We start from the raw sequence: 13414 nt of genomic DNA on the forward strand, positions 1-13414 counted from the left end.
AACATGGAAAGGGGAGGAGAGTGCTCTTAGGTCACCTACAGCTGCCAGCAAGTCTTTCAATTCTTACATTTGCTGCTTTGCTCCTTCAGCTCCAGATCTCAGGGAACAACTCTGACAAAACTATCACTGCTAGCTTTATTTTTATTTAAAACTGAACGAAAACTCACTACATTTTCTGTGATTTCTACTCAAGTCCACAATTTTATTGCTGAAAATTTAGTGTTCACTTGCTTAAGTGCTTTTATCTATATACGACACATACCAATAAATGGATCTTTACACACCTGCCTATATATGTTGTTATTTGTATATATATAATACCTAAACACATGCACACATACATTCTATACATTTGTCCTCACTGTGAAAATAAACTGCTATGCTCATTGTTAGTTTCACATCATTCACTTCTCAGGACTGTTAAAATGTCAATGATACATATTCATATCAAAATATCAGCAAGTATTGCCTACTGAAGTGGAATACTAATGGTTAATATTCCTTTAATATTTTTTAAAATTGCTTTATTGTGAAAATCTGTGTCTGTGACTCAGATTTCAAGCCACTGCTGGAATATTCTGCGAATACCAGCTTGACTTTCTAGGGGACAAATGTTTCAAAGGCATTAGGAAAATTCTGCTGTAGGCGACAGCCTGGCAGTTCTGATACAGGTTAGCACACCAGAACCAGATTGTTTTATCCACAGTACATAAATATGCATATGCTCAGCAGTTTTGAACTAAAAAGACAGAATGGTGCAAGATGACTAAGGTAGAGGAAGGTGCTGTTTTGCATGTAAATGGACCAACATTTCAAAGCAGAAAATATTTTCTTGTACTTAACTTTTTAAAATATTAAGTTCAATCAGTCCTACTTATCAAACAGTAACCACTCAGGGCAGGGGGTAAGGAAGGAAATAACATGTGACCTTCTCTAGATTTATTTAGAAGGTATATAATACAAGAACTATGAAATGGCAGCCTACTCACTCTCCTAACCCCCACAGCATTCACATACAAAAACTCACCATTTTTTTTTTTTTTCTAAAACTGCATTTAGTTTGTTTTTGGCGGCAGTCTTTCACTATGAAAAATAAATAAGCTAATCCTGGAGCCTGATCACTACAGAGGATCAGTATGTAAGGACCACAGGGCAGCCACACTGTAACCCCCTCACCCCCAAAAGTCAGAACTGTTACAGAAATTCTAGTTTTCTACAACCTCCCTGCCAGTTAGTGATATCTGTGTATTGTCTTGATCATTCATTCCCTTGTATTTCTTTTATAGTGCACCACTCTCTAGATCACGAGGTAGAGTTTGGAAGAATTTTAATAAGCCAAGGCCAGATCCCACATCAGGAATATCATTAAACACCAAGTCTGCAATTGCTTCTTGAAGACAACGACTTCAAGACTCAAGAGACTTTCTATCCATCCTTGCATCTGTTTGACTGAAAATTACACAGGAAATCTGTTGTGCCAGAGATTACATGGGCTTCTCTGTGTCGGCCCTTTGTGTGGATAAACTTACTGACATCATGGGTACTATATTTAACCTCCTGAGGTAATCAGTAGACCACCCGGACTTAACAAGCATTGTATCATTGAAAAAGGTCATATTTTAATACATATTTGTGTAATTATGTCTATTTTTAAACTACCATTATTAAGTTACTTCTCATTCTTTTTGCCATTCCTTTCTGTCTACTAGATTTTGCACAGGAAAGTTGGAAAAAAGAATAATCTTGTACTTTAGCATTTACAAGTCTCTCACCTAAACTAATCAAGTGTCCAAAATTTTCCTTTAGAGTGCAGTCTCCATCAAAAATCTAAAAAAGCACTGGTGACTATATGATGTGAAATGTATGTCACCTATGATGTACAATCTGCAAGACACTAATATTCAACCTGAAAAATGCTGTAACAATCAAGAAGCCTTAAACATGAAAGCCATTTAGTCTGGGAGGAAAGCATTAACTGAAGAGCACAACATAAGCTTCGGAGCCCTAAAAATAAAGTAATTCTCGTTAGATAAGCTGTTACCAGCCTCTGTCGGGAGGCCCGCAAGCTATATTTGTATTTGCACTCCAGGGATCCAAACGATAGAGGAAACAGGTGTAGAAAATGTGTGTTATAGAAATACCACTAATAACAGAGAAGGGAATAAAAAAAGGGAGTTAGGTAAGGGTTTTCCCTCACCATACTGTTCTTACAAGGGCTTACTGTTATCCACCAAGAGGTGGGCAAGGGTCCTCTAAGGAGGTGGGGAATGAACCGTGACCTACACGTTGCAGTAATCACATCAGGATGGTGCCAGCACAATTCTAAGACACTCATGCCTGCATGAACATCGCAATAGGCCAGTATCTTGTATTTTTCCCCAGCAAACATTTACCAGATTGAGGCCCCATACAGGCTTGACTATACACGGTTTCTAGATCCCAGGTGCAAAGGTACTCATCAATACCAGGACTGAAATAGCTAAGGGGGTGTTCTCCCAATTTAGGGAACCTCAGTGGATCTGACTCGTTACAGTGTTAGAAGCATGTGAAGAAACCATTTTCAGGAACTCCAAACTGAATCTGTATGTCACTTAAGTTGGCACTGTAACGTTGATTGAGCAAAGAAATATCTGCACTTGGAATACATGCCATACATCTCTGCAATTTCTGTGACTGTCGTGCAGCCTAGTAACTGAGACATGGCTTAGGTGTACAAGCAAAGGAAAAGACATGCTCTCCTAGGACTAAATATCTTTATTGCTCACTATTTGCCTTATTTTTTCTAAATAACATGCAGTAAGAGTGGCATATCATCTTAGAACTATGCAAAAGCCACATCACAAGAACTTCAGCTACATTCAAGGAAAAGAAAAGCTTACACAAGGAACTTGTGTATTTTTAATGGTCCAACTAAGCTTTCTCTTCATAAGCTGCAGGTGCAAAATTGACAGTTGAGGATATGAAACATAACAATGTGTTTCTCCTTTTAAAAAATTCAGGTGCAGTCTATACTGCAGACACGTGGGCAAACATCTCTCCCTCCTAATTGTTTTGAAACTACTAAGATTTATTAGCATCTGAAACTGAGGCGTGAGTGGAAGGCTGACTGTTCAAAATCTGATAAAGGCCTCCAACATGAATAGGATTTTGATGTGTTGCTGACAGAGGTGGCTATGAGAAGAGAGGTTGTTCCAGAAGTCCCTTATCTGGTGCAGAGTCAGCATCCACAACAGCAGCCAGCCAGGCTGACCTGTTGGAACAGCTTAGCTACAGGGTGGTTCAACTGCGAGGATCTGCTGCCCAGACCTCTGCAGGGGGGGCAGGCAAATTTTGGTCAGATGTATAGAAAAATTGTGGCAAGAGGGAAAAAATTTTTGACCAAAAATTATGAAGTGAAGGGTTTGGTTAGACAGCAAGTGATTGCCTTAGAATTTTTTATCTATCTATCTATCTATCTATCTTTGTATGTATAATTCTCTGATATCACAGCTGACCAACATTAAGCCAATCTTTTTTCTTCTGCGTGAAAACAGGGTAGGAGCACATGCATCGTTAGCAAATGTGTCTTGGCTTAGGAATGAAAATTTACATCTGACAGGGAATTTAACTATTTAAACTACGGACAGTCCTTGGAACTGACAAGTTGCATAGCACTGGGGAGTAACACTCAGTGTCGGTGCATGGTAGACCTCTAGCCCCAAGACAGGGAACCATTAGCACCAAGTCACTGCACACAGGCTATAAAACCATCTATGGCTGCAGTGATCGGCTGAGTCTGAACCACCATGTCCGTGTCCCCACGTCCCAAAGCTGTGAGGGTGAGAGAACCTAAATACAGCAGTGTCATAGACTCACTGTTTTGTGATGATTCCTGAACACAGAGGCCAGTCAGTATCTAATGATGAATGGTTTCCTAATTCATTAGCAGCTGACTGAATTAACTCACTGGAAATATAAAAAACCCACAAACTGAAAAAAGCAGCTTCCCTTGATCCTGTTCTATGTAATCAGAAATGCTAGAAGCGATGCCTATGTATTTGTAAAAGTAATAGGGTCATTTTTTAATACCACAGGTACATTTTCTTATTCTTTCTAGGTTATCCAGCTGAGACAAATATTTGCAAACATTATTTTTTTAAGTGGGACTACCATACAACTGTGCAGGTTCTTTAGGAAAGGATACACGTTCTAACAAGATGAACTTGACTTTTTACTTTGTTGCTGCTTATACTCTTTCTTAAAGTATTAATAGAAAATATTAGATCATAATAAAGAATATACTTAGAGGCAATGCAATCAAAATGTGATGAGTATATCATCTCCAGTGTCTTATTTTCATGTTTATTTTTTGATACTGACAGGTTAATACAGGGTGAGTAGCAGCACAAGCCAGTAGCTGTATGGTATGTAAACCAAGCACTTAGTATACTGCCATGAGTCAAAAAGACTTTGCTGGAAGAAGAGGAAAGAAAGAGATATTGGTATGAAACCAAAATTCATTTCACGCTTCCTGATGTTTCTGGACAGAGAAGGAAATGTCATCTCATGACAAGCTTCTGTTTACTATTGCCCCTCACCCTCAGTGAGACTGCAATCACTGCTTTTTTCTGACAGGTCCAAGCAGCAAAATGAAATCCAAATAAATGTTAACCCGATGCTTGATGGTCTTTGGATATAGGACCGAGGTTTTCAGTATAGAACAGTGTTAGGAGACAAATCACCAAGGTGTTTTACTTCCCTCCTCATCTCAAATCTAGATAACACATTCAAGCAGCATGCAAAGTCACCACCCCACACTTCTTCAGATAGAATATTATTTGAACCCACAGGGAAATCAAATGTACGCTGACATTTTGTTTGCTTGCATTAGGTATATCTCCTCAAAACCATATACCAACTACTATTCTCACACAGAATATTTGCTTTCTTTGTCCATTCATGTCCTCACATGGTCACCTCTGTTAGTGTCCCACTGAATCAAGAGAGGATTCAAAGGGAGAAAAAGAAAACAAACCAACCCAAACTGAAAAAAAATATGAACAAGATGCCAAATATTTGTTAATTTTTTTCATGTTGAGATATCATGAAGCAAAGAGAAATCAGATAAACAAATGCATCTCAACCTAACTCTCCAACTAGTTGCAGAAAGTTAAAAATTAGTATAAAAAACAAAACCAAAACCACAAAACCCATTGAAGATATAAAATCACTGTGTAAAAGATACCGTATATTGCCACAAGAGATTTACACAAAATTATCAGGCAGCAGCAGCCTTGTTTTGTTTTCCTTCCCAACTGAGCCTGGTCATTGGCATGAAGGGTAGTTCTCCTCACATGACAGCATCTGTCACAGCCTCCACTGTTCTTTACTTAGGTCCTTTGAGAGTCTTAAAAGAAAACATTTATCAACAAGCTGATGTCAAACAGCCTAATTTATCTCTCCTGCTAATGTTCCCAAGACAGCAACAGGAGTTTTCACCTATGCACTGACCAGAAAGAAGATACACCAAAGGAAAATTTCTTCAAGAATACAAAACCCGCTCTGATTGTATTGATCAGATTTCCTAATATGAGCTTATGGGGTAAACTTAGACACAGCACACGGATCTTTCATCTGTAACTCACAATTTCTAGCTTTCAGAATATTAATTTAAGTTAGTATAAACTAGGGAAGGAAGGGCAGGTTCTTTTCAAATCTTTTCTTCTTCCTTCTGTTTATAAGATAAATAAACTTTTATATTTTTAGAACAAAGGTACAAATATCAGCTGTAAATGCCAGTGAAAAACCATGACTCGCAGCCAGAATTTCAGTTCTAATCTTGTCTCCAAAACTTCACCCTTTGGGCAAGCCTCTGCCTTACTACTATGCAGTAAAGATAACACAGATCATTTACCTTTTGACAGCCTTTTTCATTATTATTACCGTTGTTGCAAGTCATTAGCTTACAGCAACGACGGTGAGAGTTGCAGATGGTATCTTATGAGCAGATCGATCTGTAATTTAGAGCTGCAGACACCCAGCAGACAGAGGGAAGGAGGTGCAGTGGCAGACAGGTCTACCCCGCAGGAACAGAGGGCCTGGGGAGTGACGCGGGTGCGTGAGCAGCAGGCCATGCCTGTCCCCGTTAAAGCATTTGGTATGATAATGGTGAGATAAGGGCTACACCACGGCTTTTTGGTGCCTGCTGCTCCTTGGCATTGATGGGTCTTTTTCCTTCCAGTCCCTAAGGCAGGTTATTGTTGTGCTTATGTTGAAGAAAGAAATATCATTTCTTCTTGGTGGTCCACCTCAGATGCACGCACAAGAACTGTCCCACCTGAGGAGTCAAAATGCTGCCGGCTGTTATAACGTTGTCCAGTTTCCTCACTACCTGCCAATTTAATTTTGCCTTGACTTTTCAAACCTATTAATTTCAATATACATGTATTACTCCCCCAGCTTCTCACCGAACGCAGCAGAGCTTTACAGTGAATTTAGATGCACAGTTGTGATTTCTTATGGAACTGAGCTGAAACAATTCCTTGAGAATTCATAAGCCAGTCCAGGTTCACTTATATCCCACTCCACATTCAGATCATTTATTAAGTCTTCACACTAAGTCTATTATTTCTAACAAACCTTGGCAGCAGGAAAGATTCATGTGGCTTTGAACAGCGTTGCCAACTTTCCACATCAACCGAACAGCACCAGATAAATCGGTGGATAAACACAGCTATAACATAAAGGCGTTCACTGTCGTAAATCACGTGGGATGAAGGGACAGAGCTGAACCTGCTTCTTGCCTTCTGCAAAAACCATGATCAGTCCCTTAATTCTGCAATCATCTCTGCTGCCTTTTTCAGTTCAGCAATTGCACCGATATCACTGAAAGATGCTCATGCCCCATGTGACAACAGAAGGAATAAATCAAATACTTTGTGCTTAGGCCCAGTACCTTTTTTTCACCAAGGATGTGCTTTCTTCCAAAAAGAGAACAAACTATGAATAGAAAGGTGTGATTGGGATAACAGCCCTTTTAATTGTTTGGGGTTTTTTTTTTTTGTGCAAAAGAAGAAGAGTGCTACTATCAGTCTTCCTTATGGCATCTCGCCATTCCAAGGGTTTTTTGAATTTGTGCTGGGTTCATTTGTAAAGGTTCTAGTAAAATGGCATCATGCATGGCCACTTGATCCCTCTCCCTCTGAACCCCTCTGATTCCCCTATGTTGCAAACTAGCTCCCACAGTAAATGGAAGAGCAAACACGCTATTCAGAAGAGACACAGGCATCAAAAAGAATCGTCTAAGGGCAAGATCACAAAAGCTGCTATAAAAGATCAAGATTTAGATCAAAGCTCAATGAGTATGCTCAAGAAATACCATAATAACTAAATCTCTCCAGCAAAATACAGTTCATGTGTCTGTAGTCTTCTTGACCTGAAGGATGCTAAGTAATGGGCTGAAGTGCACGTGTCTAAATTTCAATGTTACAGACTTTAGCAAAGTGTAACCTGTGTCTGAGAGCCATTTTTTGTCTCTTTAACTCATTTAAATGGAACATATTTATAGGAAAGGTTACTAACACTTCCAACTGTAAAGCGAGGGGGGAAGATTGCAACGTGCTTAGCGTTCCTACCTTACATTGCTGAAACGGTATCTCATATCCTGAAATACAATCTGCAGTAGTCCATAAAATATTAAGACCACTCGCTAGTTGTGGCCAGTAATACTTTGCAGAAGCAGTTCCCAGTGGCAGAATGCTCTGTGAAAGGTCATTAACACAACACAAAGGTCATTAACACAACAGCCACCATGAGAAATTCTTCTCTGGGCTATTATTAACGGTGCTAACCAGCCACAAGGAATCTGCCGTTGCTCCTGTTCCTCGGCTCATCAGCGGCACTAGACAATAAGATAACTGCTTCATTACTGAAGTCAATAAAGTGACATTTAATTGCAATAAGGAATGATACCATCACAAATAATATCCTCTAACTCATTTGGCGTTACGCCATTCTGTCCTAAGAGGAGTATCCTCAGTGGTATGATTTGCAGGAGCTCACGAGCGAACATAAACTTCTGCAAACTGAAGTCCTCCCGTTGACGTTCCCTCGGCGACATAAATGGAGATCTTACCTGAATAACCCACACCAGGGATAGAACAAAAAGGAAACAACCAGGAAAGTCCAAATTCTAAAACTCAAATTCAGCCCCTGGGAAGTTGTTTTCTTCACCCTTACATCACACAGCATTTTCAGCACTGGGTATCACGCCATCAGGATAAAAATGACAAGCCCATCACTCCTCTTGTGTTGAGGTAAGCCATGGTCCTTCTGCTCGGCCACATGCCACAAGGGTTGGGGCTCCCCTCTGAGCCCCCCGGTCCCACGCGCACAGGCTCACTTAACCTCATCTATGGATCTTTCCACGTTGTCTCATTCCTCTGTCAAAAATTACTCAGGCTTCTTGATGCGGTTTTTCTCTACAATAAGGGAGAAAGGGGGAGGAAAACTTTATTTGTTAAATAGTTTTCATTTCAATGAGTCAAGGAAATGAGCTGAAAGTCTGCCAGAAAATGATTCCATGGGAGGCTGAACTACTGATGACTTCATGGGTCTTTTTATAAAGCACCATAATGATGGTGGATGGGCAGAAACAGCTGCAGAATTACCCTGGCTCTGGCAAAGACGCCCCGAGCACGGCAGCCTTCAGTGAGGCAACGGCCCCCGCGGTGGCCGGGCTGCTGCCTTGCAGCCACTGGCGACCAGATGCAAACTCTCATGTCTTTGCTACGTGGGACACGCTGGTTTTCAGGGAAGGAGACAACTCACCTTGAATTTGGGAATGTCTTCTGACAGACCTTGCTATACTCGAGCACGTTCTCAGCGCACGCTCGTTAGGGTTACTGAAGGATGTGATGGGTTAATGCAGCCATTCACTTCATAATCTGAAAATTAATCATCTACGGATTTAGCTGGCGCATGCTTCTCTTTCATCAGATTGCAAAGGACATGAATAAAAGCCTAAATATTAAGTCACTGGAAATCAAACAACTCCAGGACAATAACTGCCATCAATCAGCAGGGCGCAGGTGGCTCTGCACCCCCTCCTCCCTGTCCTGAGACTCACAGCCAGTTTTGGGCTGGATTCAGCCCACAGCAGGTCAAAAGTTTTGAAAATACACCATCAAAAATATCTTGCTGAAATGTACAGTAAAGATTTAAAAGCGATCTAACTCTTGCAGAAGTGTTTTTAGTCCACAGATTTCTGAGCAACAAACATGGAACAAATATTTTTGTTTGTTTAGTTTTTGAATTTTTTTGGCTTTGACACTGTAAAGCAAGTAATTAATTTTCAGGTTTGAATGGAGTCATTCCTGCAATGAAACTGTTGAAAGCTGGCAAAACCTGTCTGTTTAAAAACAACCCATCTCTTTCACCGTTTAAAAATACCAGAAAACATGTTGATTTCAAATTTACTAAAGAAGGACTTTTTTAAAAAAGCAGAAACAAGATAGACTAAAGCAAGACTAAAGATAGACTTTCACGGGCGAGTGCCTTCAGGACCTCCATCAGCCTGTCAACAGTGACGTGCATCTTCCAGGGAGGCCTCTGTTATTAGCCTAGTTTTAAAAGGTGTTTTATCTAATTGCCAGTGAAATCCACTGGAGTTAAGCAGCTACCTAGTGTTGGGGACTTGCGCCCCAAATGCCTAACTCGCACACTGGCAACTGATTTTAGCTCTAGAACCTTTACCCTTCAGAGGCGACGATGGTTTAAAGGTTTTCTTTCCTGGGCTGCTTATTGTGGACACGGAAGGCAATTCCCAGTTCTCTCCGTGTGGTTTGTGTGCTAGACCTGACCGCTGAGATGGTTCAGGTGACGGATGCTGCAGTGAGCCCAGCGAGACAAAAGAGGTTCCCGGGTGGTAACTGAGGGCAGGGGCACAAGCGGGGAGCAGCCAGGTGAGGAGGAAGCATCACAGGCACAGCAGAAAGCCAGCAAAATCCCCGTGAAATTGCTGTGTGACTGTCTTCGATAGAAGCTCATCCTAAGATATAAAAGCTAACTTGAGTAAGGGGTTACTGGTCTTCAAAACAGATCATTAAATTACTCCGTGACATTGTCAGCATTTATTTGGGCTAAGAGGGGACTGAGTTTTTAGTAGCCCATTCAACTGATGATTTAGAGGAAAGATGATGGTCTACAAAAACATGATTGGCACAGGAGAGACCAGACAGGGATAATTCTGTTTTTGTCATACAGAGCCAGCTGAAATCCATTAGGCTCCAGCTCTAGAGCAAAACCCAGGGGCTTTTAAAATCAGTTTCAAAAACTCCAGCATGAGCAGGATTTCCACCCCGAATGCTTAACAGAAAGACGAAAAGCTGAAAATGCAGCTGAACTGAAGAGCAAGCCCGTGCAATTCAAAGCTCATGTTTTAACAGATTAAGATAGGAGTTTGGGGAAGTTAATTGTGCTTTAACTTTCATTCATGTGAAATCAGAATAAACTGGTTTTATACATGAATACCTGAAGGACTGAAAAACTAGTTAACGTCAGGCTGAGTAAATTTGAAATTCAGTGTACGTTATCTCTACTCCAGATGATAACAATTTTGGCTGCTACAGCTGCTTAAGACAACAACTTTTTTTAGGGGAAGACCAGTAGCAGTGGCTTTACGGAGTTGAAAATCTTCCAGTTATAGAAACACTATTTCTGTGAAACTACAGGCTCAAATCCAAACTACAGGCAGAGGTTCAAAGCAGTTCTTCTTTGCTGATCACCACACAGCCCAAGTTCACGGCTGGCAGGAACCTCACCAAGTTTAAGGGAGGCAAACATGCTGTCCTGCCCAAGGGGGGTGCAGGGGCAGCGGCACGGAGCTGGGCTCAGCACAGGGCGATGCCCCTCACCTCCCTCCCTCACCTCCCTTCCTCCCTCCGGTGGAGAGCAGGGGCCGCATCCTGAGCAGCTGAAATTCTGACTTTTTCAGAAACAGGAAAAACTGCCATTGTCCCCTGGCAGCAGGAAGAGCTGCGGGAGCAGGCACGACCCTGCAGTACCAGCACTGGGTTTGGTTTCTTTGGAACACCCTCGGGGAGCAATAAATTGCACAGCAAATAAAGTACTTGCTCAAGAGAAGCGGTCACCTCCTTTCCCAAAGTGCTGCAGTGCTTCCCTCATTATGGAAGTTAATTTATTAAGGCGCACAGCAAGCGGGACAGCATCCCTTACCTACCGCTTGATGGAGGGAACAAACACAGCACAGAGCTGCCGGGAGCCCCTTCCCTCCCCGCCACAGTGTTCTCCTTCAGAAGCTATTGGTGAGCTAAAAATATCAAATGTCAGGTTAAAACATCTATTATTTTTAACATTTTCCCATGACTAATAATTTATGCTTCCAGTTGTTGCTCTTCAAGTGCTGCTGCAACTGCTCACCCCCATCCAGGCCCTTGCAATCTGCTGATACCTCCGCAGTATCTTTGATCACTGAGCTTATGCATCACCTTTCCTTTTAATAATGGACTGATGATTCAGCTTATCCATCCATCAATTTGACTCAAAAAATAAGATCCGGCCTATTACCAATGACTGCAGCAAAGATCAAGATTTATGAATTTGTTGTACGGCTTAAACTCAGCTGCACTTTTCTAATGTGGGTGATGGGCACGTTGAGACAAATTTGATTTTTTTTTTTTTTTTTGAGGTAGAATTTTAAGACTCCTAACCCATCGCTCCTTGCTTGTTTTCACGCTGTGTTGCCTGCAGAGAAAATTTGAGGCCAGCGGCCTGCAGAAAGCGGGGCCAAGGCAGCAGCTCTGTGGGGCAGCGGGCTCCCCCGTTGAACGCGAGGGCAGGGCACCCAGGGCACGCGGGCGGCCGCCACGTTAGCCGTGACGCAGCGTTACAGCTTTTGCCTCGTGAGCTCATCCCACATCTAATGGAGAACGTGGCCTTTGACTCCAGCTCCGGAGCCGTCAGCTCTTACACGCACTTTGTGCACAGCAGCACCTCATGGTAAAACCCACAGCAACGCTCAGTTCCATCAAGTTTTTGCTTTCTACTTGATTACAGTTTGCCACGGACTTAGCAGTAAGAGTTTGCTAAAACCTCTGAACAACGCAGCGGTACAAGAAACTTACTGCTGCAAAGATATTGAGGTATTAACCCTTATGATAGAGACCACCCTCATGCTTAATGACACAGGGTCACGGCAATTAAAAATCTATTAAGTCCACATCAGAGCCCATCCTGATCTGCAGGTTGAGAGTGGATGACGCCTTGCCAGGTCCTGCTCAAGGGCAGCACTGAGGAGTGGTTTGTTAGCAAGGGCGAGGGCTCTGGGACGAGTCAGGATTCGGTTTAACTACAGAATCAAACGCCAGGGCTTTAGGGTGGATTCACTCAAAACGCTCTATTTGGATTCCCAGTTTGGAGACAATTCGCAGACTTTGCCCCTGGTTTGGTCACAAGAACTAAATCACAGTTTAGTGGCATTTTATTAGTGTGTGTTTGAATGGTGAGAACTGACCAAACCATTTAATGGTTCGGATGTCCCTCACCTGCAGCTACATCATCTCCTTAAACGCCACCCCCAGCCTAAACTGGGGGGACTGGGGCTTTCCTAAGGACACGGACAGGCGCAGCCTTCACAAGCTGAGCATTAGCAAGTTTTCCTCCCAGCATTGCCCAGCCTCTGCCCTGGGGACCAGCTGCTCCAGACAGCGGGACCGGACTCAGCCCACTTTGTTGTACCACTGTTGTCCCAGACACTTTCTGCTTTTCCCTCTGAAAGACCCAGTCACTAAGGAAACCAACAGCGTTTGCCCAGGCGAGGCTTAGTAACAGTTAAGCGCAAAGTAAGTTTATATGTGCCACAGTTTGGGGAATAAGGCAGTTTATGTGACACATCCTACCACACAGATGGCACGACTCAAACCCACATCTCCAGTAATCTGGTCCTATTTTTCCCCCCGTTCTCCTCTGTGAAAGAGGGGATCTGTCCAGACAGGCTCGCACACGAGGACACCGAGTGACACCTCGGCAACTGGGGAACCCACGGCCTGCTGCCAGCGCTGGGGAGGGGGGTCTGCTCCGGGTGTTCCCTGTGCAGGACAGCCGTGCTGCTCCCCAACTCTGTGGGTCAGCTCCCTGCTGCAACACACCTCCCTCGCACCCGGCCCCCGTCACTGCAAACCTTACCTAAACAACAGGGCTCGTCCCAAGGCTTCTTCCTTAATTCTACCAAATTCACGTTCATGGTTTATCATGCCTGTGAATCCTGAAAAAGAGATAGACCTGAAGCAGATGGAGGTATTTTGCTGGGTGAAGGTTGGGCTACCTCAGATTTTAAAATTAAAAAACACAGCGCTGAGGGATCTGGTGGAGTTAAGAACGGTCAGTGTGAGGTGAATGGTTGGACTAGAGGATCTTC

At 42.6% G+C, this 13414-nt stretch overlaps 1 protein-coding gene across 1 annotated transcript in view; it reads right to left on the reverse strand.

The window, feature by feature from the left end:
* The window catches only part of NEB (nebulin), a 156091-nt gene that overhangs the window by 132436 nt on the left and 10241 nt on the right, over nucleotides 1-13414 (reverse strand). The window contains exons 3-5 of the mRNA XM_074873845.1: nucleotides 9733-13261; nucleotides 8809-8924; nucleotides 8114-8459 (exon numbers count right to left, since the gene is read on the reverse strand). The gene's annotated coding sequence lies outside the window, so the exon portion shown is untranslated. The remainder of the gene's footprint in view (nucleotides 1-8113; nucleotides 8460-8808; nucleotides 8925-9732; nucleotides 13262-13414) is intronic.

Source organism: Strix uralensis, chromosome 6 (assembly GCF_047716275.1).
Source record: "Strix uralensis isolate ZFMK-TIS-50842 chromosome 6, bStrUra1, whole genome shotgun sequence".
NCBI lineage: Eukaryota > Metazoa > Chordata > Aves > Strigiformes > Strigidae > Strix > Strix uralensis.